Here is a 25911-nt window from a genome sequence, read left to right as displayed (position 1 = left end):
ACCGTATTTCTTGTTTTTACTTAAAAAAAAACGTCACTATCGCTTAGAATTATGTCGGTTGCTTCAGTTTGAAGGACATATCTTCGGATGTGTTTGGTCCTCACTTCTACCAGTAGATTATGAGGATAGCCATTAACCTACTGACTGAAAGTGACCGGGGCGGTTTATGATGTGTTTTTATTCTTTCGTTGAAAATTAGTCGTTCATACTTAGTTAGAAGGACACATACTCGTATGTGGTCGGTCCAGCTGATCCATTGGATCTTCAGGATAGCCGTTTACCTGAAGACTTTGACTTGATTTGGGCGATAGAATTTAAAATATTTTTAAGGGAGATGAAATAATTTTTCAAGTCTACTACTTCGTAAGAAGTGTCTATACAATGTTTATTTGACAATTGATCCAACCTTGGAAAGTGATACACAAACTATTTCTGTGTGCTTAATTAGTGAAGTTATTAGGCCTAAAAGACTCTAGAACAGTCATTGTATTTGCTGGTAGCTTTTTATGGTGCGTAATAGTAGAAGTGATACTAACTAACTCTCCTCGATTTTAAGTGGAAACTCATTAAGAGTTGTGCATGTCTTCATATATATCTTTCCGAATGATAGGCAGAAAAGCGATTACCCAGTCATACACGAGCCCGTGAGTGTTCTGATTCCCGAGAAGATAGTGTGTCAAGAAACTGCAGTGATCCAGATTCGGGACTTGCAGTAGTCTACTGTTTACGGCTATGGAAATCTTTTTTTTTTTTTAAAATAAATAAATAAATAATTATTATTTAAGCCTTCTGAAGTCTATTATGTTATACTTATCAATCAAGAGGCAAGACCGAGAACGAGATGAATATCGAGATGTATTTACTGCTTAATCAGACACTACGGGTCGAGGTCAACTCGGGGTGACTTGGGGAAAGCCAAATACGCTTTGAGAGGAGATAGGAGACATCACATTCTCTGATGTGTTGCCCATTTATATTTTGAACTTAATTGAACCTAACCCGTATCACAGAAGCGATGAAAACCATACTAAGTTATTTACCTGCTTACGACCTGTTTCTTTATGTCATAATACAGCTGAATATGGATCTATGTGACATTCACTTAATTAGTATGATTCCTGTTCGGATCTTTCCTAAAAACATGTTGGTCCCCGACAAGACTGAAATTTGATCCCGTGCTCTTTATTTCTAAAATTTTCTTTACATATGTCGTTTTTCTGGTTTTATACCTGGTTACTTGGTATTTGATCGTCACATTTTACTCTTTAAAGGAAGTTTTAAAAGTTAATGGCATAACGTTCTAATTATAAGGGTTTGTTGTGTAACATTTATATCAAGCAAGTTGTTAACACAGGCGAACTTGTTAAACAGGCGAAGTTAAGGGATAAGTGAAGTTAACCCTAGCTTCGCCTGTATAACTTTGACCCTATATAAAGGATTTTTCTGGTCAAACACTTTATTATTTTCATAAACCAGCGAACTTAGTATCATAACAGTCACGCGAAGTTACCTTTTGATTCAATTTGTGTTATCTTTCTTCGATTTCAATCCGTGTTCAAGGTGTGTAGTGTTGATATAACTTATAATCTATGTCAATGGCGTTAATCAAAGTGTATTTTGATCTGATTCGTGACCCGTTCATACAAACTTTCACCACCCGATTTTCAAACCTGTTATTACGTGGTCGTAATCAACTTGATCGTCTTGATCTACTTAAATACATGTTTTGCAGAGTTCTCAATCTCCTAATTCACCAAATACACCTCGTTTGGCCGTCTAATCTGTTGCCGCTTCAGATTCAGGCGAAGTTACAGTTTAGGCGAAGTTATCCTTAACTTCGCCTAACGCTTAACTTCGCCTGTTGATTTAATTGTTTATCATCACAAGAGGCGAAGTTGTGGTCAAGCGAAGTTGTCATTAACTTCGCCTGACCCTTTATACTTTTATTTTTTTAACTGTTATAAGCGAAGTTATGGTTACGGCGAAGTTATTCACAACTTCGCCCATTTACTAACTTCGCCTATACAGAAACAATCATAACTTCGCTCATGGTAACAAGCGAAGTTACGATCTGCCTTGACGATTCTCTAACTTAGACTGTTTGTGGTGCAGATATGGCAGCAGTAGCAGGAGCCGATGGTGCTGGTGGTGACGATGGAGGAGATAACAATCGTCAGTTTTTCCCGGGGCATAATATGTACATTACTTTGGACCCGGATGCAAGCGGTGTTGATGATTTTCGCGAGATCATCACGTTTCTTCTCCGCTCGCGTATCTTCCATGCCATTACTACAACACTGCCCATCTCTTTACCAAACATGATTTCTGGCGGACAGTTGAATATGATTGCAGAGTAGAGCCCCCAGTTATGCGTGCAACGGTTAACAATCAGGAAGTGCAGTTCTCGTCAGAACAGAAACGGGTTGCTTTGCAGTTTGGGGATGAAACAAGAGATGATCCTACAGATTTCGTGGCTCCATTCAGAGATGGTGCTTTTCTAAGAATGGGCTATTCTGGTCCATTGGGGGATACTCAGAGACGCAAGGGGTTTCTGTTAGATCAATGGCGCTTTCTCATGCACGTGATGATCGTGTGCATGTCTGGTAGAAAGGCTGGTACGGATGGAATGGGTGCGACCATGCAGTCGGCAATGACTGCACTGAGTTACAACAAGCGTTATAGCTTCAGTCAGATGGTATTCTATGAGATAGACCGTCAAAGACGAGCGGTGGCGTGTGAGAGATTCTTGATGTACCCAAGATTCCTTCAAATGATCTTGAATCACGTGGCTCCCACATTACCTCAGCGCCGTCCGATTCGGTATGTGGAAAGTGTTAGCAAAAGAATCTTCGCTCAATGTAGATCCTCAAGTGCTAGAAGTAAACATGAGCTCCGTCCTCGACATACTCCGTTATTTGGGTACTTGATCAACCCGGAGTATGTTGCAGCTCGTGGGGACGAGTTTCGGGATCCGGCACTGCAACAGGCAGGAGCACCTCAACCACCACTTGTCGTACAGCAATCTCTTCCTGCTGCTCCTGTTGTGGCACCGGAGGAACACGTCGACCTTGAAGCTGCTTTTGGCGGACAAGGATTTTTCGATATGGAACGTGTTGATCCAGAGGAAGAGGTACATGTCTCGTCTGCACAGGTTACGAGTGTGGATGTATCGATGGTAGCTACGACTGTAGCAGTGTCTGAAAGAACTGATTCTGACTCCTCAAACGATGATGTGGCTGAAGCAAGACAGATTTTGATTACTCAAGAAAGAATTCATGGGAAGAGAAAGAGAGACACAGATGATAGTGAATCAGATTTTGAGGAGGATTTGCATCGGTTGGTTCGCCGGGCGAGAAGGGCGAGAATGGGTGAAGGATCGGGAGCTGGTGAGAGCTCGAGGGTGGTTCGTTTTACTCCACCCGCACTGTCTGGTATGACTATGGTCCCTACATCATTGACAGTTACAGGGCCGATCACCTCGGGTGTTCCCGTGTTGACTACCTCGTCCTCCTTTGGCATGCCACCCACTACATTTCAACTCCCGGCTCCAGAGATTGTGTCCTTGCCCCCTCCAACTCTTACTCCTTCGGAGGTCGTTGCAAGGTTTGTTGAGTCGACGATTGTTGCCACTGCAGGGCTATCTGTTAAGATACCACCTGCGGTTACGTTTCCACCTGTTTCTGATGTGCTGGTTACCTTGGGAATCCCTCCTCCGTACGCTCAAGACATTTCACATATGAGGTTTGATTTCGATGCAACCCTATCCGAATCGGAAAGAATAGCAGCTCTTGAAAGGGTCGTGGCAGAACAGTCAAGAGTAAATCTGATCCAGACTCACGCTATTCAGCGCCTCGTTGCAGAGAATCAAATTCAGTCGTCCCTCCTGATTGAGCATGGTAAAATTTTTGATGCCTTGAAACAGTTCTTGGCATCTCAGGGGGAGACGAGCTGTAAGGGTGACGAGCTGAGGACGAAGAAGAGAAATGATCGAGACGATGATCCCAATGCATCGAAAGATGCAGGTGGAGAGTTGCCAAGAACTGAACAAGCTCTTGGGACTTCCACAACTCAGGGGGAGTCAACGGGTGCAACTGGCGGATCGGGGGGTGATGACGTGGTGGTAGTGGATGCTGAGGAGGTGTTGGATGATGATGTTATAGGTGATGATGATATGTTACCGTTGGAAGAGATCGAGAAGATAGGGGCTGAGATCGTGATTGACAATGAAGTTGAAGAAGGAGAGATTGTGGAGGATAATATTGAGCATGAAATTCCGGCAGTTGAAAAGTCAGATCTGGGTCATGATACGGAATGTGATGAGACTGAATGGGAAGAGAAGCCAAGATGGAAGGAAGGCTACGCTCAGTGGTTCATGAAGACTAAGAAACCGGCGGTTCCTACTATGTTCAAGAAAAGTTACAACATCAAAGGATATGTTGAATCGAAAAAGGGGATAATATGCTGGTTATATGATGAACAGTTGAAACTTTTTGTGATTAAACGTTATGATGGACTTCAGTATTTCAAGAGGTTGTTGAGGTCGTTGAATACTTTGCCTGAGTGTGAGGTGAGGGACTTAGCCAAGTTGGGGTTGATAAACAGGAGTGATGATAACATGGCTAGGATTATTGGAAAGATAGTCTGGAAAGAAAGTATCAAAGAGAAAAAGTTTGAGCTGTTGAAACCGCAGAAAGGAAAGCTAGTTGAAGATAAAGACAAAGGCATGAAAGCTGATGGCAAGCCTTGGATGATAATGAAGTATAAGCCGATCCGGTGTCTAAAAGAAGTGCCGATGAAACAAATGCCCAAGGATGTGCTAAAGGATCTGAAATGGTGGTACGTTGATAGTGAAACGGCTGAGGCGGTGATGGAGGATGAAGATGAACAAGAGTTACTGAGAGTGTATGATCCTATGCACTTAGTGAATTTGTCTCAAGCAGACTTGCAGGTGCTGAACGAGAAAAAGATATTTTACATTCCTGCTTGGAAAGAAGAAGCCAAGAAATACCAAAGAGTAGTTTCAGTTTGCGTACGAGAGGGCGTTCATGCTTGAAGTCGGGAGATACGAGATTTTGGTGATTACAAGACACGTGATTGAAGATGAGATATGAAGCTACTGCCTAGGGGGAGTCTGTTGGTGCATGATGTCAGTAGTTCAGTATCGAGTGTCTGTAATAGTGTTTGTTGGTTTGTATTGATGTTTAAGCGAACTTGTCTCACAAGTTCGCCTGTTATAAGCGAACTTGTGGACAAGCGAAGTTATCAACAACTTCGCCTAGTCTGTTAGGCGAAGTTGTCGATAACCATAAAAGCTATGTTACGGCTTCTTTTGTAAAAAAAAAAACGATTTAGTACGGGTAATCGGTGATTGAGAAATCACGTGTTATTAGTTGCAATACAACGTGTCTTTTGCGTATTGTAACGTGTGTTTGCTTGTGTTTAACGTATATCGCTTCTACGCTCGTATCGTCTTACGTAGGGATTCCGCACCTACGTAGAACGAGATATTTCCGTGTAGATCCGGCTAGGAACCTACAGTTCCCACAACTATGAACGACTACGGACGTTTAGAATAATACAAATTATTCACGGATTTAAACATACTAAAATGGAACATAACTTAAGAACATGACCATATGATTGAGTTAAAATAAAATTGTTCCAATATCCAAATACAAATTTTGATCAAATCCAATCACTAGAATATCGAAGTCCTAAGGCGCAAGTATGACTCTCATGCTTCGGCCTTTCAAGGAGTTTCGTGAGTGTGTCCACAATGTTTTGATCAGTGTGAACTTTGCGAATACATATCTTTCCTTTTTCAACTTCATCCCTTATGTAGTTGAATCTCCGCTCAATGTGCCTCGTCTTTTGATGAGCACGAGGTTCTTTGATTTGAGCAATTGCACCCTCGTTGTCACAAAAGATCTCTAGAGGGTCCTGAATGGTACGAACCACTCCTAGATCGGCAATGAACTTTCTAATCCATGCAGCTTCTTGAGCTGCCAGGGAGGCGGCGATGTATTCAGATTCAGTGGTGGATAAGGCTACCACATCTTGTTTTGCACTCTTCCATGAGACAGCACCACCATTGAGAACGAAAACATATCCCGATTGTGATCGAGAATCATCTCGATCAGTTTGGAAACTCGCATCAGTGTAACCCTTTACAACGAGTTCCTCCTCACCAGAGCCATATATTAGAAACATATCCTTAGTCCTTCTAAGGTATTTCAATATGCTCTTAACAGCCATCCAATGGCTAGTTCCCGGATTTTGTTGGTATCGACTTGTCATGCTCAAGGCGCATGACACATCCGGTCTAGTGCAAATCATGGCATACATGATGGATCCTATAGCAGATGCATATGGGATACCACTCATTTTGTCTTGCTCATCCTTTGAGCTTGGACATTGAGAAGCACTCAACATCGTTCCTCTTTGAATAGGTACCAAACCTTTCTTAGAGTTTTCCATCTTGAACCTTTTCAAGATCTTGTCTATGTATGCACTTTGATTCAAACCTATCAACCGCCTTGATCTATCCCTATAGATCCTTATTCCCAGAATATAGGCGGCTTCACCAAGATCCTTAATGGAAAAACAGCTTCCAAGCCAGGCTTTTACACCTTCCAAGGTTGGAATGTCATTTCCAAACAGTAATATGTCATCGACATATAATACCAGAAAGGTTATGATGCTCCCACTAGCTTTCTTATACACACAAGCTTCATCAGCGTTTTTGATGAATCCAAATTTCTTAACTTCATCATCAAAATGGTGATTCCAACTTCTAGATGCTTATTTCAATCCATAGACTGATTTCTTCAACTTGCATACTTTGTTAGGATGTTGTGGATCGACAAAACCTTCAGGCTGAACCATATAAACATCTTTATTAAGATGCCCATTTAGAAAAGCAGTTTTGACATCCATTTGCCATATCTCATAGTCATAATATGCGGCTATGGCAAACAATATCCTAATAGACTTTAGCATCGCTACGGGCGAGAAAGTTTCATCATAATCAACCCCTTGAGTTTGAGTGAAACCCTTTGCTACAAGTCTATCTTTATAAGTATCCAAGTTTCCATGCATATCAGTTTTCTTCTTGAAAACCCACTTACTTCCAACGAGTTTGGAATTTAGAGGTGGAGCAACCAAGTCCCATACTTGATTGTCATGCATGGATTGCATCTCAACATTCATGGCTTCTAGCCATTTGTCACAATCAGATTGCGACATTGCATCTCGGTATGTGGTGGGTTCATCCGAATCTACCACGTAGCATCCATCCATGAAAAATCCATATCTCTCAGGTGGGGTGCTAACTCTACCAGATTTGCGAATGTTTTGTGTGTTTTGATCAACCATTTGATCATCCTCAACAACCTCTTGTTGATTGCTAGCGTCAACCAAACGTGTATCGGCTTGTAGTTCTCGATCCTCTTCGAGTTCTACAGTTCTATCAGTTCCTTCCATAAGGAACCTTCTTTCCAAGAGGCCTTTCGAGCTATAAACACTTTATGCTTGCTTGGATTGTAGAAATAATATCCCATCGAATCCGTGGGATATCCTACAAATATACACTTAGTGGATCGACATTCAAGTTTTTCAGGGGTGTAGATCTTAACATAAGCCTCACAACCCCATACCTTTAAATATGAAAATTTTGGAGCCTTTCCATGCCATATTTCAAAAGGTGTCATATCCACTTTCTTGGTTGGTGCCATATTTAAAATATGGGCAGCGGAGATCACAGCGAAACCCCAAAATGATAGAGGTAATGAGCTTCTAGCCATCATGGATCGAACCATGTCCAATAAAGTTCGATTCCTCCTCTCGGACACACCATTATGTTGTGGTGTTCCAGGTGGAGTAAGTTGTGAGACAATCCCACAACTCCTAAGATGTTCTAGAAACGCATCATTGAGGTATTCACCTCCTCTACCAGAACGTAGTACTTTGATTGTTTTGTTGAGTTGATTTTGTACTTCATTTTGGAAGACTTTGAACATTTCAAAGGCCTCATTTTTGTGTCTTAACAAGAACACATACCCATAGCGACTATAATCATCGGTAAAGGTAATGAAGTATCTTTCACCATTTCTTGTCATTGTCCTAAAAGGTCCACATACATCCGAATGTATGATACCTAATAAGTTTTTCGCCCTCTCATTTGTTCCATTAAAGGGCTCTTTGGTCATCTTTCCCAATAAACAAGATTCACATTCATCAAATGAATCAACATTTGATTTCAAAAGACCATTCTTTTGAAGTGTATGAGTACGATTCTTGTTTATGTGACCAAAACGACAATGCCAAAGAAAAGTATTACTCAAATCCATTTTGAGTCTTTTGGTGTTAGCTTGGTACAACGAGTTATCAATGTATGAGTCATCATGAATTAATTCATAAATGCCATTAAACGGCATCGCTTTAAAATAAAAAACATTATCCATGAAAACATAAATACCATTATCAACAAACTTAAAGTCATAACCAGATTGTCTTAATACAGAAACAGAGATAATATTCCTAGTCAAACTAGGGGAATATAAAATGTTTTTCAAAATAATTTCCAAACCATTTGGAAGTTTTAAAACATAATCTCCTCGGGCTTGGACGTCAACCTTTGCTCCATTGCCTATGAAAAGACTTATATCTCCTTTCTTCACTTCATTTCTTCTTTTGAACCTCTGCAATGAATTGCATATATGAGTTCCACATCCGGTATCCAATACCCATGTGTTAGAAGAAATAATATTAAGATCAATGTGAATCATGAAAGTTGTACCTGAGGTTTGCCCCGCATCCCTCTTAGCTTTCAACTCCTTGAGATAGGTCGGACAGTTTCTCATCCAATGACCTATCTCACCACAACCAAAGCACGGATCCTCTGCGCTAACCTTTAGCTTCTTTGGTTTTGGTTCCGCCTTTGCCTTTCCCTTGAACCCCTTCTTGACTTGCCCCTTGCCAACGGCAACCCTTGCCTTTGGTTCCGGGTGATGCCTTTTCTTTGAGCCACCCTCATTGATCGCAAGAACGGGTAAAACCTTTTTACCCATGCCGGCTTCGGCTGTCTTAAGCATTGGGTGAAGCTCACCAATGCTTTTGTCCCATCCGTTCATGTTGTAGTTCATGACGAATGTCTCAAACCTTTTAGTTAAGCCATTTAGGATCAAATCCGTGGCTAACTCTTTTGAGACGGGACAGTTAAGCCGTTCAAGCCGATCAATGTGGCTCTTCATCTTAAGTACATAAGATGAAACAGATTGGGTTTCTTCCATATGACATGCATGAAGCGCTCGAACCGTTTCGAATCGCTCAACCCGAGCTTGAGTAAGGAACATATCCTTAAGCTGGGTAATCATGTCATACGCCCCATGATTCTCGTAATCCTTTTGGATCTCGGGAATCATTATTCCCAACATGAGGCAAGAAACTTGCACCGAATCCTCGGTGTATTTTAACCAATTCGCGTAGGCATCTAAATCGTCAACGTTTGGTTCATCGGGAATAGGATCATCTAAAATATAAGACTTCTTTTCTTGCTTAAGAACAATTCTCAAGTTTTGATACCAATCCATGAAGTTGTTATAGTTTAGACGATCCTTATCCAAAATGGATCTTAGTGATAAGTTATGCACGGGTGGGATAATAGCGTTTGGTGCGTTGTTTGCGGCCATCTAAAAGAAATTTTAACAAAGTTCAAATTAGTATTTTCGATAATAAAATTTTAATCTTTAATACCCTTTAATGTCTCCAAGACAATTATTGATTAAAATCTAGAACCCAACGTTTCATTCAAATAATAGTTAGGTGACCTTTATCCTACTATTCAAATTAACAAGGTAGTCAACGTTTGACGATTGCAACCCTTTGCAACTTCTAGTTTTATGGGATCGGTTAAACATCATATGTTTAGTTGGTATGTTTAATCCCATCAACACCTTTGAGCGCCATGTTAAGGTGATCCTATAGTCATGGTTTCAAATCAAGTCGTCCTACTTATACACACGTGTGAGTTTACTCATACAAGTGGTTAGGTGATCCTAATGCCAAAAGTACTTGTAAAATCACCTTAAGATCACATGTTTTCTTAAAAGTACTTAGGTGATCCTAACTCACTTTCAAGTCTACAAGTGACTTAAGTGTCGTATAAAAAGATGGTGTTTAATTTGTTTTAAAAGGGATTTAAGTTTTCTAAATTCTAGATTGGAAAACTATTTATTGTACCTTTCATTTGCATGCATTCAAATGTATGGTACTTAGTTGAAAAACCCATTTTCAAAGTTCCTATTAATAAAACCCATTTTATTATGAAATCATTAGTTATTAATAAAACCAATTTTTTTATTACCTAACGATTTCTAAGGAACCAATTTTATGCTAGTTGATTTTAAGCAAACATATTGCAAATAATACAAACATAAGTAAATCAACCATGCAAGCATAAAATATACACAACCACAAGTTCATAACCATAGCCTCCTAATGTTGACCACACTTGTTGACCGAAGACAAGTGTGTCAAAAAGTCTCTCCTAAGGGACCCAAAAGAACATGCACTTGTGTCGGTGAACTCCCACTTGATTCCGCATCCATATGCTCCAAGTGTTTACCCCGGTGTTGTGGTCTCCATCATTTTATTTGGGCTTCCATCCATGCATCTTCTTTTACAAAATATATCCTAATACATTTTTCTAGTAAAAGAAATACATCTAATCTACTTATTATTACAAACCAAATGAATGAATAAATAGATTACAAACCCAAATAAATATTACAACCAAATCGAATGAACAAACAACCAACACAATCATTCAACCAAACACAAGGCCATGGCTAGGTTATGAACATCTATTACACATCCAAATATGCAATAATACAAGACCAAAATGGTTCCCTTTTTTGCCTCAAAACTTTCGGCCAAAGCTTAAGCAAACAGAAAGTTTCGGGTTTTGTCCAAACAAACTAAACAATCATCCAAATGACTTGGTTTTTCAAGATTACCACATGCATGTAAAGTATAACCTTGAAAAACCATGGGGTAACCAAATCCCCAAAAAGTTTCGGCCAAATGGTGAAACCCACCATAAACCCGAAAAATTTTGGGTCTAATGAAGCATGCATTCGTATAAGCGGCTCTTTATGCCATTGTTGGGTTTTAACAAGATTATCAAAGTGATAAAATCCCTATTTTACCAAAAACGCAGCGGATATAAAAGTTTTAAATCTTGTTAATATGATATGTATAAAACCAATTTTAAACATGCAAAACCCAAACCCGGATCCAAATACGAATTACACACTATCAAATACATACATGTCACTATAAGTCCATGCATGTTACTACTACCTTTCAATATGACAAAACCGGGTGAAAGAGATGATGATTGAAAGGTAAGAACTTGAATATGGAAGCTCCTCAAGCTAGCATACCCCAAGCTTCAACAACACACCACTTCTAGCTAGGATTTGCACTTGAAATTTTCTTCTTCTTTTCTTATGTTGGATGAAAATACCCAAGAGAGGAAGAGAGAAAAGTTTACTTGGAAATTATGTGTGTTATGAAAGAATGAAAGAGAAAGACTTGGTTTTATTCAAAGGCATCTTTCTCTCCACCAATAATAACCATTGCATGTCTCCACTCACCTTGCATGTCTCCACTCAAACATATAATAATATTACATTTGAAAGAGTATTATTCCTTTTCCTTTTTTTTTTTTGATAAAGTTATATATATATATATTTATAAGTTTGTAACTTATAACTTATAAAACTTATTATATGTTAAGATACATGCTTGGTTATTATTATTCACATATTGTTATTCAACCAACTTAAATAACACTATGTAATGTTCTCTCATAAAACATAAATCATCCATATGATTTGTTTATTACACAAGTACATTTTATTTAGAAACCTCTTTCCAAATAACTCAAGTGTTAATATTCATTTGTTATGATCACATCATATGTAAACGAATATTATCGGTGTTTGTCTAGCTTGTTATTGGGTATGACCCGACTTGGATCATAACGTACTAGCCACATCAATTATAATATGTCTCTTGGGCAGACCGAGTCCAACAACAATCAACAAGGGCAATGTGAAACGATAAATCCAAGTAAACAAAACCACGCAATCAAACGCATCAATTAAATCAAACTCAACAATTTACTTAGAACATAAAATCCATAACGAACGAAAAATCCCAAACAAAATCAAACCAAACAAAGGTTCATCATGACCTAGGTAGTTTATGAAGTTTAGCCTAGCATCATATAGTCTAAATCAAACAAAACAAGTAAAACAGAAAAAATGGTGAAATAATAAGAAACGAAAGATTAAAGGCGATAAAACCCGTAGTCTTCGATCTTAAACGTAAAGCTCTTCACGGGATGTTCTTGTGACATCTGCCCCGATCCGACCCGACCCAGGTACCCGTTTCTCTGACCCGATCCCTTTCTTTTATGATTTAATATTTATTTATACTTATATTTTACTTTTAATAATAATAATGTATTTTCCTTCCCGCCTCTTTCTCTCTCTTTCTTTCCGCCGTCCCGTCCCTCTCCTTCTCTCTTTCCGCCTTCTTTTCCCTCTTGTCGCCGTCCCGCCCTTACGCCTTGTTTCCCTCTTTTTCTTCTAACTCTTTGCTTGTCCTTTGTTCCTTCCCGCCTAAGGTTGTCTGCGCAGCTCCACGCGCCAGACTCCCTTACAAGGAATCCTGCGTGAAGACCACCTGTTTCAGCGATTCGCGAGACGAACTCTTCTCGCAGCGCGCTTAGGATTTGTAATTCTTCTCGCAGCGCGCTAAGAACGGTAGTTCTTCCCGCGACGCGCTAAGGATTTGTAGTTCTTCTCGCAGCGCGCTAAGAATCGTAGTTCATCCCTCGACGCGTGAAGAATTATATTTCTTCCCGCGGCGCGCTAGGAATTTTAGTTCCTCCCGCGGCGCGCTAAGAAATGTGATTCTTCCCGCGACGCGTTAAGGTTGGTTCTGTCTGCCTTCGCACTCGCACTCTCTTGACCTTCTGTGTCTGCCTTCGCGCTCGAGCTTTCTCGCGCTGAACCCTTTGAGTTTTCTTCTGTTTAATCTAGCCGTTGCTTTTGTGTTGTCTTATCTTTTGAGCTGTTGACCTAATCTGCTTTATGTCTGAAAAGTTACTTTCGGCGCAGCATGCGCACCAACCCCATTGGTTGGCAGATAAAGTGACTGACATAATCTTTTGAGATCTGCTTTTTGCCATGCTTGACCAGTACCTTTTTCTGAACCGCCCATGCCTTTTTACTGTTCCCTGACAGCTTTATCTTGCCCCCTGCAGCTGCCATATCTTTTGATATCTTTTGTTTTGTCTTGTTCTGTTTGTCTTGGAATCTTTTCCCCTTTTTCTGGATTTATGTCTCCTAGGGTTTCTCTATAAATAATAACATTATTTTTTCTTAACACTACACACACAAACACTTAATCTCTCCTGTTCTCCTTGCTCTCTCTGCCGCCTCCCTCTCTGCCTCCGTCTTCCTCCCTGTTCTGTCCTGCTTTTCCGGTAATATATATATATTATATATAATAATTTAATTATGCTAACTTATAATCAAGACTTAAAACAGATCGTTAAAACAATAATCTTTAATTATAGGTTAACTTGTGCTTGTTTAAAGTTGGTTCTTGCTTTATCTTACACCGCATCGTTTATCAAGTGAGTAATCTCGTACCTAATCCCTTTTTGCTTTTAATGTTTTGGGATGTTCATGTGTTCATACAAACTTAGAGTCTTAAACTTGTTTATGAACTTTAGTCGCGTAGTATCCCATGTGTTGAGGACGTTTACTTGGCTGTTTATTTGTATGTGTGTATCATTAACCGCTTTGTTCGGCCTATTCCGAAGTTTTCATGGATCCATTAGATGAACACGGGAGACCTATCGTTTACGGTTTTCTTTGTTTACACTTGCACAGATGTTTTCTCGTTTTTGTGCTCAATTGGGAGCACGGATTGAACTATGAACTATGAGCTATGATCTATCTAGGCTTGATCACAATCTGATTGCACCCTTGTTAAACACCAGACATACACGTGTTGCGCGCAGATTTATTGTTATCTATTATTATCTATTAAACTTGATTTCTCACCAACACGCAAGTGTTTGACGTTTATTTTAACACATGTTCAGGTTTGCAGTAGCTGTTTTGGAGCTTGTGGACACATAGGAAGTTTTCTTTATTTTGGACCTAGATTAAAATGTATCAAGACAAGTTATTGCTGTTCGAATATTATGATTTATAATATATTGATTTATGATGATTTATGTTATCTCTTGTTTACCCTGCGCGTGCGCGAATGAATGTATTTATTAAATATTGACACCCAATAGTGTCACGAGTAATGAAACAATATGTGGCGCCCCGATGTATAATCCGCCTTTGGTCGGGGTGTTACAGATTGGTATCAAAGCTCGTTGACTTTAGGATAGGTGGTTAGACGTAACGGCCTAGAATACCTAAGAGTCCCTTCTCGCGCATGAGAGAAATCTCATGTTTGCGCGCTTATTGTTAATTACTCGTTGTTTATGAATATGCTCGCGCTTGCGCAGTATATGATTTTATGTTTTATTTCGCGATATTTCGATTTTGTTGAATTTCGATTTTTATTGATTTTACTTACATGTTCGTTTGTTGGATTTGAAAATCCGAAAAGTCATGGTGATACATGAATAGTTGATTTTCAATTTCCATTTACGATTATGTTCTGAGGTTGGAGACTTGAAAAGTCATGGTGATACATGAATTGTCAACCTCCAATACTCATTTTCTTGTATGTTTTATATTGAAGATTGAAAAGTCATGGTGATACATGAATCGTCAATCTCCAATACTCGTTTGCTCGTATATTTTAAATTGGGAATTCGGAAAGTCATGGTGATACATGAATTGTCGATTCTTGGTTCGAGTTTGTTACCTTTATTAAGTCTGCATTTAGGGTCATTTATTTTACTTTAACTTTTGATAATATCTAACTCCGTGAAACCAAGCTTTTCGAGGTTATACCTTGTGCTAAAACCAAGATATTAACTAAAATTAAAACTTTTATAGAATGCCTCCGCTATCTCGCCGATTTCAGAGAATAGAAGCCTCGCGCATGCGTAGACAGCAACGTTCCCAGGAAATGGCCGCCGCGATAGCCCAAGCCTTGAGCCAAAACAATACCTCCAGTTACAACATTAAGTCCTTTAACGCGGGTAACCCTCCAAAGTTCACAGGTCTTGAAGGAGCCACCGTGATGCTCCAATGGCTCGAGAAGATTGAAAACACTTTCCTCCACACCCAATGCCCCTCAGACAGACGAACCCTGTATGCTTCCAGTGTCCTGGAATCTAGAGCGCTTACATGGTGGAATGGAGTAGCTCATGCGCGTGGCGCAGAGGCTGCTTCTAGCATGACATGGGAGGAATTCAAGGAAATTCTGACGCGAGAATTCTGCCCTCCCAACGAAATTAAGCGCCTAGAGGAGGAATTCTGGAACTTGAAGCAATACAGCGGTGAAGCGCGCGAGTACGCGACGCGTTTCCATGAACTAAGCTTACTGGTCCCTCACCTTGTTACCCCTTCCCGCCGAGCCATAGAGAAATTTCTTGGGGGTCTCCCCATGGAAATTCAAGATTCTGTATGGGCTAGAAACCCAGTAACCCTCTCTGACGCCATCGAGTTGGCCGCTGTGCTCAGCGACAACCATGTCAGAGCAGGAACCCTGTTCCTGCGGGGAGCTGAGAAGACCAAACCCACCAAAACTGTCTCTGAACCCGCAGAAACCAAACCTGAACCCTCAAACCGTAACAACCTCAAGCGCAGGCGCAAAGCCTATGCGCTTACCAACCCGCCCATTATCCAGCAACCCATCTACCAACCTCCAGTTTACGCGCCTAACCCACTGTCAACCTACCCAACACCTCCTATAGTCCACAACTATGCCTTAACCAATCCAGCACTCCCTGCCCCGCCAACTAAGAAACCTTACACAGGAAATCAACCCTTTTGCCCAACCTGTAGACTTCACCACCCAACCCAAACCCCGTGTCGACAATGTAACCGATGTGGCCGCGTTGGTCACTCTGCCGAATGCTGTAGAGTCCCTCCCGCCAACCCAATTGCGCCAACACCACCAGTCTACCCGCAGAACCCACAACTAACCTACCAAAACCCACGACCCAGGTCGTGCTATAACTGCGGTGATCCCAGTCATTTCCGGAACGCGTGCCCGAGACTACAAGTGCAAATCACACAAGCGAATCCGGTGAACCAGATTTCGAACCAAGTGACACGCGGACGAGCTTTTAACATAACCGCGCACCAAGCGCAAGCGAATAATGACGTAGTTAATGGTACATTTTTGCTTAACGGATTTTATGCTTCTATACTTTTTGATACTGGCGCCGATCGAAGTTTTATCTCTCGCGCCTTTGAGCAGAAGCTTGCGCGACCGCGCGATAACTTAAAAGAAAATTTTTCAGTTGAATTGGCTAATGGCGAAACTGTTTTAATTAACTCTGTGATTAAAAATTGCACGCTTAACCTTAACGAAAACGATTTCCTGATCGACCTCATCCCCATGCCTCTTGGGAGCTTTGATGTTATCATTGGTATGGACTGGCTCTCGAATAATCGCGCCGAAGTTATTTGCGCCAAGAAGTTGATTCGCATACCTCGAGAAAATGGTGATCTTCATATCTACGGCGAAAAACCCTCCAGTGGTCTTAAGCTTATGTCTTGCGCCGAAGCCCAAAGACTCATGCGGAAGAAGTGTGTTGCATTCTTAGCCCATGTGGTTAAACCCGATGAAGAAAAGAGGAAGCTTCGCGATATCCCTGTTGTGCGTGATTTCCCTGAAGTTTTTCCTGATGATTTTCCTGGTATCCCTCCCGCTCGTGAAGTCGAGTTCCGTATTGATCTTGTCCCTGGTGCTTCCCCCGTGGCTAAATCTCCTTATCGTCTTGCACCCGCTGAGATGCAAGAATTGGCCAGCCAACTTCAAGAGTTGACTGCTAAAGGATTCATTCGCCCTAGCTCTTCGCCCTGGGGTGCTCCGGTGTTGTTCGTTAAAAAGAAAGATGGATCGTTTCGCATGTGTATTGATTACCGCGAGTTGAACAAACTCACCATTAAAAACCGGTATCCCTTACCGCGTATTGACGACCTCTTTGATCAACTCCAAGGTGCCTCTTGTTTCTCGAAGATTGATCTCCGCTCTGGCTATCACCAGTTGCGCATCCGCGATGAAGATGTTCCGAAGACAGCTTTTCGAACTCGTTATGGCCATTTTGAATTCTTGGTCATGTCCTTCGGTTTAACCAACGCACCCGCCGTTTTCATGGATCTAATGAACCGGGTGTGTAGGCCTTTCTTGGATAAATTCGTGATTGTGTTTATCGATGACGTTCTGGTGTATTCTAAGACCAAGGCCGAGCACGAGCAACATCTTCGGTTGGTGATGCAAAAGCTTAAAGCTGAGCAACTCTTTGCTAAGCTTTCCAAGTGCGAATTCTGGTCTGATGAAGTACAGTTTCTTGGTCATGTTGTCAACAAGATGGGTATTCATGTCGACCCATCCAAAATTGAAGCAATCAAGAACTGGATTACGCCCTCCTCTCCTTCTGAGATCCGTTCCTTTCTAGGCTTAGCTGGTTATTACCGGCGCTTCATTTCGAACTTCTCAAAGATCGCTTTGCCTTTAACAGCTCTAACGCACAAAGGTAAACCGTATATTTGGGGCTCGAAGCAAGAAGAAGCCTTTCTATCGCTCAAGCGATTGTTGTGTGAAGCTCCTGTTCTTGCGCTACCTGAGGGTAATGATGATTTTGTCGTGTACTGCGATGCCTCCAACCAAGGTCTCGGTTGTGTTCTTATGCAACGAGGCAAGGTTATCGCTTACGCATCAAGGCAACTTAAGGTTCATGAAAAGAATTATACGACTCACGACCTCGAACTTGGTGCAGTTGTTTTTGCCTTGAAGATCTGGAGACACTACCTTTATGGCACTAAGTGTATCCTTTACACTGACCATAAAAGCCTTCAGCATATCTTTGATCAAAAGGAACTTAACATGAGGCAACGCCGATGGAACGAACTCATCAGCGATTACGATTGTGAGATCCGGTATCATCCTGGTAAGGCTAATGTGGTAGCCGATGCGCTCAGCCGAAAACCCTGCCAGCTTAACTGTATTTTGCCGCGCACGCATCTTCACTTTGCGCCGATTCAAAGCAACCTTGAATCGCGTATTCGTGACGCGCAGCGCGCATCCATCAGTAATGGTAACCCTCGCGCCGAGTTAGCGTGTGGCGCGGAAGCACACTTTGTCCCTAATCTGAGTGGAATTCTCTGCTATCTTAATCGCATCTGGATTCCCTTTGATGAGAATCTTCGCGCCGATATCCTGAGTGAAGCGCATAAATCTCGATATTCTATTCATCCTGGCGCTGATAAGATGTACAAGGATTTGCGCATTACTTATTGGTGGCCCGGTATGAAAAAGGATATTGCTGTGTTCGTAGCTAGATGCCTGACTTGTTCTAAAGTAAAAGCTGAACACCAACGCCCATCTGGTTTGCTCGAACAACCAGAAATTCCTACGTGGAAATGGGAATGTGTAGCGATGGACTTTATTACCAAGTTACCTTTGACAGCAAGCAAACATGATAGCATTTGGGTAATAGTGGATCGTTTGACTAAGTCTGCTCACTTTCTGCCCATTTGTGAAAACTACCGTGTTGAGCAACTCGCGCAGCTTTATGTCAAGGAAATTGTCTGCCGCCATGGTACTCCTTTGAGCATCATATCCGATCGCGATGGCCGTTTTATATCTCACTTTTGGAAATCTCTCCAATCTGCGCTAGGAACTCGCTTGGACATGAGTACGGCGTATCATCCTCAGACTGACGGTCAGTCTGAGCGAACTATTCAAACTCTTGAGGATATGCTCCGATCTTGTGTTCTTGATTTTGGAGGTAATTGGGATTCGCACCTGCCTTTGATCGAGTTCTCTTATAATAACAGCTATCATTCCAGTATCGGTATGGCCCCATTTGAAGCACTTTACGGTCGTAAGTGCCGCTCCCCGATCTGTTGGAGCGAAGTGGGTGAAACTCAAATCACAGGACCCGAACTTGTTCAAGAGACAACCGATAAAATCGCCAAGATCCGTGATCATCTGCTGACTGCCAGAAGCCGACAGAAGAGTTACGCAGATCGCAGGCGAAAGCCTCTCGAATTTCAAGTTGGTGATCTTGTTCTCCTCAAAGTGTCGCCTTGGAAAGGTGTTGTCCGCTTTGGGAAGAAAGGTAAGCTTGCTCCTCGATATGTTGGACCATTCAAGATTCTCGCGCGTGTAGGAAAAGTTGCCTACAGACTAGACCTGCCGCCCGCGCTCAGTAATGTGCATCCAACGTTCCATGTATCCAATCTCAAGAAGTGTTTAGCTGACGAGAACCTTCACATTCCACTTGATGAAGTTCAAGTTGATGAAACTATGCATTTCGTTGAGAAGCCTGTTGAGATTATGGATCGCGAGGTAAAGCAAACCAAGCGCAGTCGTATCCCTATCGTGAAAGTTCGCTGGGAGTCCAAGCGCGGAGCCGAGTTTACATGGGAAAGGGAAGATCAAATGAAGATCAAGTACCCGCACCTGTTCTCTGCGCAACCTACTTCGAGATAAATTTCGGGACGAAATTTCTTAAAGTAGGGGAGACTGTGACATCTGCCCCGATCCGACCCGACCCAGGTACCCGTTTCTCTGACCCGATCCCTTTCTTTTATGATTTAATATTTATTTATACTTATATTTTACTTTTAATAATAATAATGTATTTTCCTTCCCGCCTCTTTCTCTCTCTTTCTTTCCGCCGTCCCGTCCCTCTCCTTCTCTCTTTCCGCCTTCTTTTCCCTCTTGTCGCCGTCCCGCCCTTACGCCTTGTTTCCCTCTTTTTCTTCTAACTCTTTGCTTGTCCTTTGTTCCTTCCCGCCTAAGGTTGTCTGCGCAGCTCCACGCGCCAGACTCCCTTACAAGGAATCCTGCGTGAAGACCACCTGTTTCAGCGATTCGCGAGACGAACTCTTCTCGCAGCGCGCTTAGGATTTGTAATTCTTCTCGCAGCGCGCTAAGAACGGTAGTTCTTCCCGCGACGCGCTAAGGATTTGTAGTTCTTCTCGCAGCGCGCTAAGAATCGTAGTTCATCCCTCGACGCGCGAAGAATTATAGTTCTTCCCGCGGCGCGCTAGGAATTTTAGTTCCTCCCGCGGCGCGCTAAGAAATGTGATTCTTCCCGCGACGCGTTAAGGTTGGTTCTGTCTGCCTTCGCACTCGCGCTCTCTTGACCTTCTGTGTCTGCCTTCGCGCTCGAGCTTTCTCGCGCTGAACCCTTTGAGTTTTCTTCTGTTTAATCTAGCCGTTGCTTTTGTGTTGTCTTATCTTTTGAGCTGTTGACCTAATCTGCTTTATGTCTGAAAAGTTACTTTCGGCGCAGCATGCGCACCAACCCCATTGGTTGGCAGATAAAGTGACTGACATAATCTTTTGAGATCTGCTTTTTGCCATGCTTGACCAGTACCTTTTTCTGAACCGCCCATGCCTTTTTACTGTTCCCTGACAGCTTTATCTTGCCCCCTGCAGCTGCCATATCTTTTGATATCTTTTGTTTTGTCTTGTTCTGTTTGTCTTGGAATCTTTTCCCCTTTTTCTGGATTTATGTCTCCTAGGGTTTCTCTATAAATAATAACATTATTTTTTCTTAACACTACACACACAAACACTTAATCTCTCCTGTTCTCCTTGCTCTCTCTGCCGCCTCCCTCTCTGCCTCCGTCTTCCTCCCTGTTCTGTCCTGCTTTTCCGGTAATATATATATATTATATATAATAATTTAATTATGCTAACTTATAATCAAGACTTAAAACAGATCGTTAAAACAATAATCTTTAATTATAGGTTAACTTGTGCTTGTTTAAAGTTGGTTCTTGCTTTATCTTACACCGCATCGTTTATCAAGTGAGTAATCTCGTACCTAATCCCTTTTTGCTTTTAATGTTTTGGGATGTTCATGTGTTCATACAAACTTAGAGTCTTAAACTTGTTTATGAACTTTAGTCGCGCAGTATCCCATGTGTTGAGGACGTTTACTTGGCTGTTTATTTGTATGTGTGTATCATTAACCGCTTTGTTCGGCCTATTCCGAAGTTTTCATGGATCCATTAGATGAACACGGGAGACCTATCGTTTACGGTTTTCTTTGTTTACACTTGCACAGATGTTTTCTCGTTTTTGTGCTCAATTGGGAGCACGGATTGAACTATGAACTATGAGCTATGATCTATCTAGGCTTGATCACAATCTGATTGCACCCTTGTTAAACACCAGACATACACGTGTTGCGCGCAGATTTATTGTTATCTATTATTATCTATTAAACTTGATTTCTCACCAACACGCAAGTGTTTGACGTTTATTTTAACACATGTTCAGGTTTGCAGTAGCTGTTTTGGAGCTTGTGGACACATAGGAAGTTTTCTTTATTTTGGACCTAGATTAAAATGTATCAAGACAAGTTATTGCTGTTCGAATATTATGATTTATAATATATTGATTTATGATGATTTATGTTATCTCTTGTTTACCCTGCGCGTGCGCGAATGAATGTATTTATTAAATATTGACACCCAATAGTGTCACGAGTAATGAAACAATATGTGGCGCCCCGATGTATAATCCGCCTTTGGTCGGGGTGTTACAGTTCTCTTGCCTTCAAAATCACCACAAGACTCGAAAATATGCTCTCTAAAACTCCAAATTCGTCTGGTGGCAGCAGGGTATAGTCAGGTTTAAGTTAAAGGTGTTTAAATACCCAAAACAAGGCCAACACATAATAAAAACGAAATAAAAAAAATCCTTCAGCAGCTTCTAGGCGCCGCGCGACCAGGGGGTGAGAACTTGGCCGCGCGGCGCGGCGTGTCTCACATAGGGGGCCGGTCAGACCTGCCCGGTCTAATCAGTTCTATGTCCGGTTTCTTCCTGACGCATTCCAGATCTCCGTTTTGGCTCTTTTTGACTCGTTTTTCACCCTTTTTGATTACGATCAACTTCCATTGCTTACGAAATATAAAAGTGTTAGTAGTAAACGAACAAAAACTATTAAAATATTAATTGAAATATACAAGAGAAACATAAACATTTAGCATTATATCAATACACAACCTTTGCAAAAGCGTGTTGCTCCACACTGTTAAGAATTTTCCAAGACAATCCCAATTTCATCGCAGATACGGCTTTGATATTGAGAATCCAAGACTGATTCACCTGTTAAGATCTAGTCTGTGATATGATCGTGTATGAACTCGATTAGGTTAATTGTGTATAAGTGTGTGTAATGAGAGAAAATTTGGACAGAGTAATGAGGCAAATCGTGTATAAAGTAAGAACTGATTAATTAGAAAATAACTTACATGGTATATATAGGCGATGTCTCATTCGTTAAACATGCTTAATGAATGAGCATCCCATTCGTTACACCATTCGTTATACAGGTCATAACGAATAGCCTTTATACTTTACTTCTCATTCGTTAACAACCCTAATGAATGAGCTCCAAAACATACGGGTCTCATTCATTAAACATACTTTAATGAATGAGCCTTACATCCACCAAATACATTAAATCTAATTTCCAATACGTTAAACAAAGACTGAGACAACAAATGATGTATCAACAAACTCCCCTCGTCTCGAGCTTTGTGGTCTTCAACTCCTTAATTTTCAAGCCTTCCAATCAGCAGAACTGTGAATTCCAAATGCATGACAAACCCGAACAACCCATTGGAATTGCATAGCCAGGTCGTTTTCTTTGTTGTGTGCCCATTTGATCTGATTATGAAATAGCACATTGTAATCAGACTCATACAGGTTGACTAGCCACATCGGATCAATTATCCAAATAAACTCAATCTTCAACCAAGACCCCAACACAATCACTGTTTCTCCCGTCTTGTCTTCATTGTACCACCTATTGAATTTCTTGTAAATACTTTGAGGAAAAGTCTTTAAAGGAATTTCTTCAACGTTCGAGGCGGCTTTACATTAAGCACCAATTTTCTCCAGCAGGTGCGTGGATCAATTTCGTCAACATACTTTTATATGGAACATGTGGCTTGAAAAACATGAAACCATAGTTTACCTCATGGACCAAATGACGATAGAACCAGTCCGCCAACTGATTATCTCCATGGTTCATGAATGGTCTATACGCCAAAGTACAAACATCCCATTGTGGCATGGAAAACATCGGTAATATGTCTGAAATACTGCATATCATTCTCCCACTTCACGATACACACCTTTAACTCCAGTTCATAATCCACGAGACTATATCACCTTTGACGGTCTTCACATCTACAAACTTCTTCATCTGATATGCGGAAAAACGAGCTTTCGATTGAAAATAATCTTCTTTCTATACATACCGCAATGTCTCAATAATCTTGTTCATCTTCTTCGCGTTATAATTAAACATATCATCAGAAGCTTGTTGTGACTCGGGTTCTTGTACTTTCTCTTTATCCTTCTTTTTCTCTTTCTTCTTTCTCAAACGTTCCTCGGCTGCTTCATAGTGCTCGGTCGTGAAAAATGGAATCCCATTATTAGTGTTAGGACGTGTATACATATCTGGGTATTCCTCAGCCGACACGTCTTCATCTCCACATCATCATAACAAGTACTCTCCGATGGAATACTTGAGTTAAATCTGACTTCCTCAGTGTATTCTACTTCAACATCCTCATGTCTTTCCAGTTCTTCCACATCTTCTTTATTAAAGTTAAAAAGAATGGCGATCTGTTCTTTAGTCAAAAGTTGTTAGACGAATGGGTTTCCAATCACTATTGGATATGCCATAATGATTTACAGATTTCCCAATACACCCGAATGGCGTTCAATCATCCAGAAGGCCCAATGCAGCTACCTCCTCCAACGTGGTTTACTATGCATGTTCCTTAATAAATGGATATGTTGTTGAACCTGATACACCTTCAAGAAAATCAAATGGCTAATAAGCATCAGTTTATAGAACAGATGCGGTTGGATCAACGCAATATGGTTAACCACATATCTTATTGTCAACGAGAGAATCGTGAGCTATGGGCTTTAGTCACTACTTAGGGGGAGAAGATAAAGCAACATAATGACATTATCCTTCAGCTGACCTACAATGGTGATACATTGAAAAAGCTGAAAAGTAATGACGATCAAGACCCTGACACAGGTACTAGTAGCAGCGAGCAGCAACCAAAGACCGGTGTGCTTGGTGGTTCGGCTGGGGTTGACGATGAGGGTGGTGATAAACAGTTTTTGGTGTATCAAGACACGACTAATGTGCAACCTATTAAGTCTGTAAAGGCCAATACAGTTTTATTTATGGACAACCCGAAAGGTATTTTGATGAGCATGGTTAACGCCGACGAGATCGAGGAAGGTGAGTTCGTCAATCAATATTTAACTAGAGATCATAGTGCGTTACTGCTCGGGTTAAATTATGAAGAGTTGGATAAGTTAGAGAATGAGGAGGACGTTGAGGTTATTGATGACGATGGGGTTATGTTTGATATGAGCATCCCGTCCAGGGATAAGTCGTTTAGTTATGACGATGTTGAGGTGGAATATGTGACAGCTGAGGAGTATCCTAATCTATACACGCATACTAATACAGATCAGGGATTATTGACTACAAAACATGTGAAAGAAGCTGAAGAACATCTAGGAAAGAAGAAGAGCAAGGATAAGGTAAAGGAATCAGGGTTGGGATCGAAGGATCCAGTATTTGAAGGCATGTTCGGACACAATAAGGTTCGAATCTCAAAACTTATTGATGTATTAAGGTATGAGGAGCAAGAGGACATTCGGCAGATCAAAGCGCGTGCAACTGCTCACCAAATGACGACATTCAAAGCATCGAAGACTGTCAAAGGTGAAACTGTCTCTTGAAAATAAGGGAGCTGGGCATAAAGAAACTGGAAAACGTTTTCTAAGCAAAGTTGTCTCTTGGCTCTATGACTCGAGACTTAAGGTATGCATAATCAAGTGGGAACATGGCGTGCAATATTATCAACACATTGCAGATGTTCTTACTTTACGGATGTGGGACGTGCGTACGATGGCAAATAGGCCATTAGTCAATCGTGGGAAAATCGAGATGGCGGATTGGTTCTATCGACATTTATTGTTTGAGTTACGTCACAATTTCAAATTCTTTAAACCTCAGGTTCCTACGCGTAAGTATATCGACGAGATAGATCCAAGGAACGGTTGGAGAAAGATCGTGTTAAAGGTAAAGCTGCTGCGGACTTTAAAGCATGTGCATGTAAGACTTTTCCCCAAAGTCTTTATAAGATATTCAATCGGTGGTATTATGACAACCGCACCGATGAAGCCGTTATCGTACTTGGTACGGGATTGAAGACGAAGTTCATTCGGGTAATCGACCCACTGTGGTTGGTTATTTATCGGAATCAGATAATGATGTGTTATTCAACAACGAGATCCGATTTGCATAAAAGATTACAATCTTACTATGCAATTTCAACGTGTGGTGCGTGTTTGCCATGCGTTTGGAGTTCATAGTTGCGCTGACATGAAGACTAAAAGATTCAAGTAATCGAAGACAAAGAGCACAAGACGAGGGGGAGTTTGTTAGTGCATGGTTTTTGTCGTCTCGGTGTTTCTTTATCTTATGTAATTTATTATTATTAATGTAAAGGATATTTTGGTAAATGTATTTGCCATTCATTATGTTTATTGGCCATTCGTTTAGGATGTTTAACGAATGAGCCCATCTGTTATGTATTATGGCCATTCGTTATGGAATGT

Source organism: Bidens hawaiensis, unplaced genomic scaffold (assembly GCF_021521415.1).
Source record: "Bidens hawaiensis isolate Kalapana, Puna unplaced genomic scaffold, B.hawaiensis_p1.1 tig00021830_1, whole genome shotgun sequence".
In the NCBI taxonomy this organism is placed as follows: domain Eukaryota; kingdom Viridiplantae; phylum Streptophyta; class Magnoliopsida; order Asterales; family Asteraceae; genus Bidens; species Bidens hawaiensis.
This window is presented reverse-complemented; position numbering follows the sequence as displayed.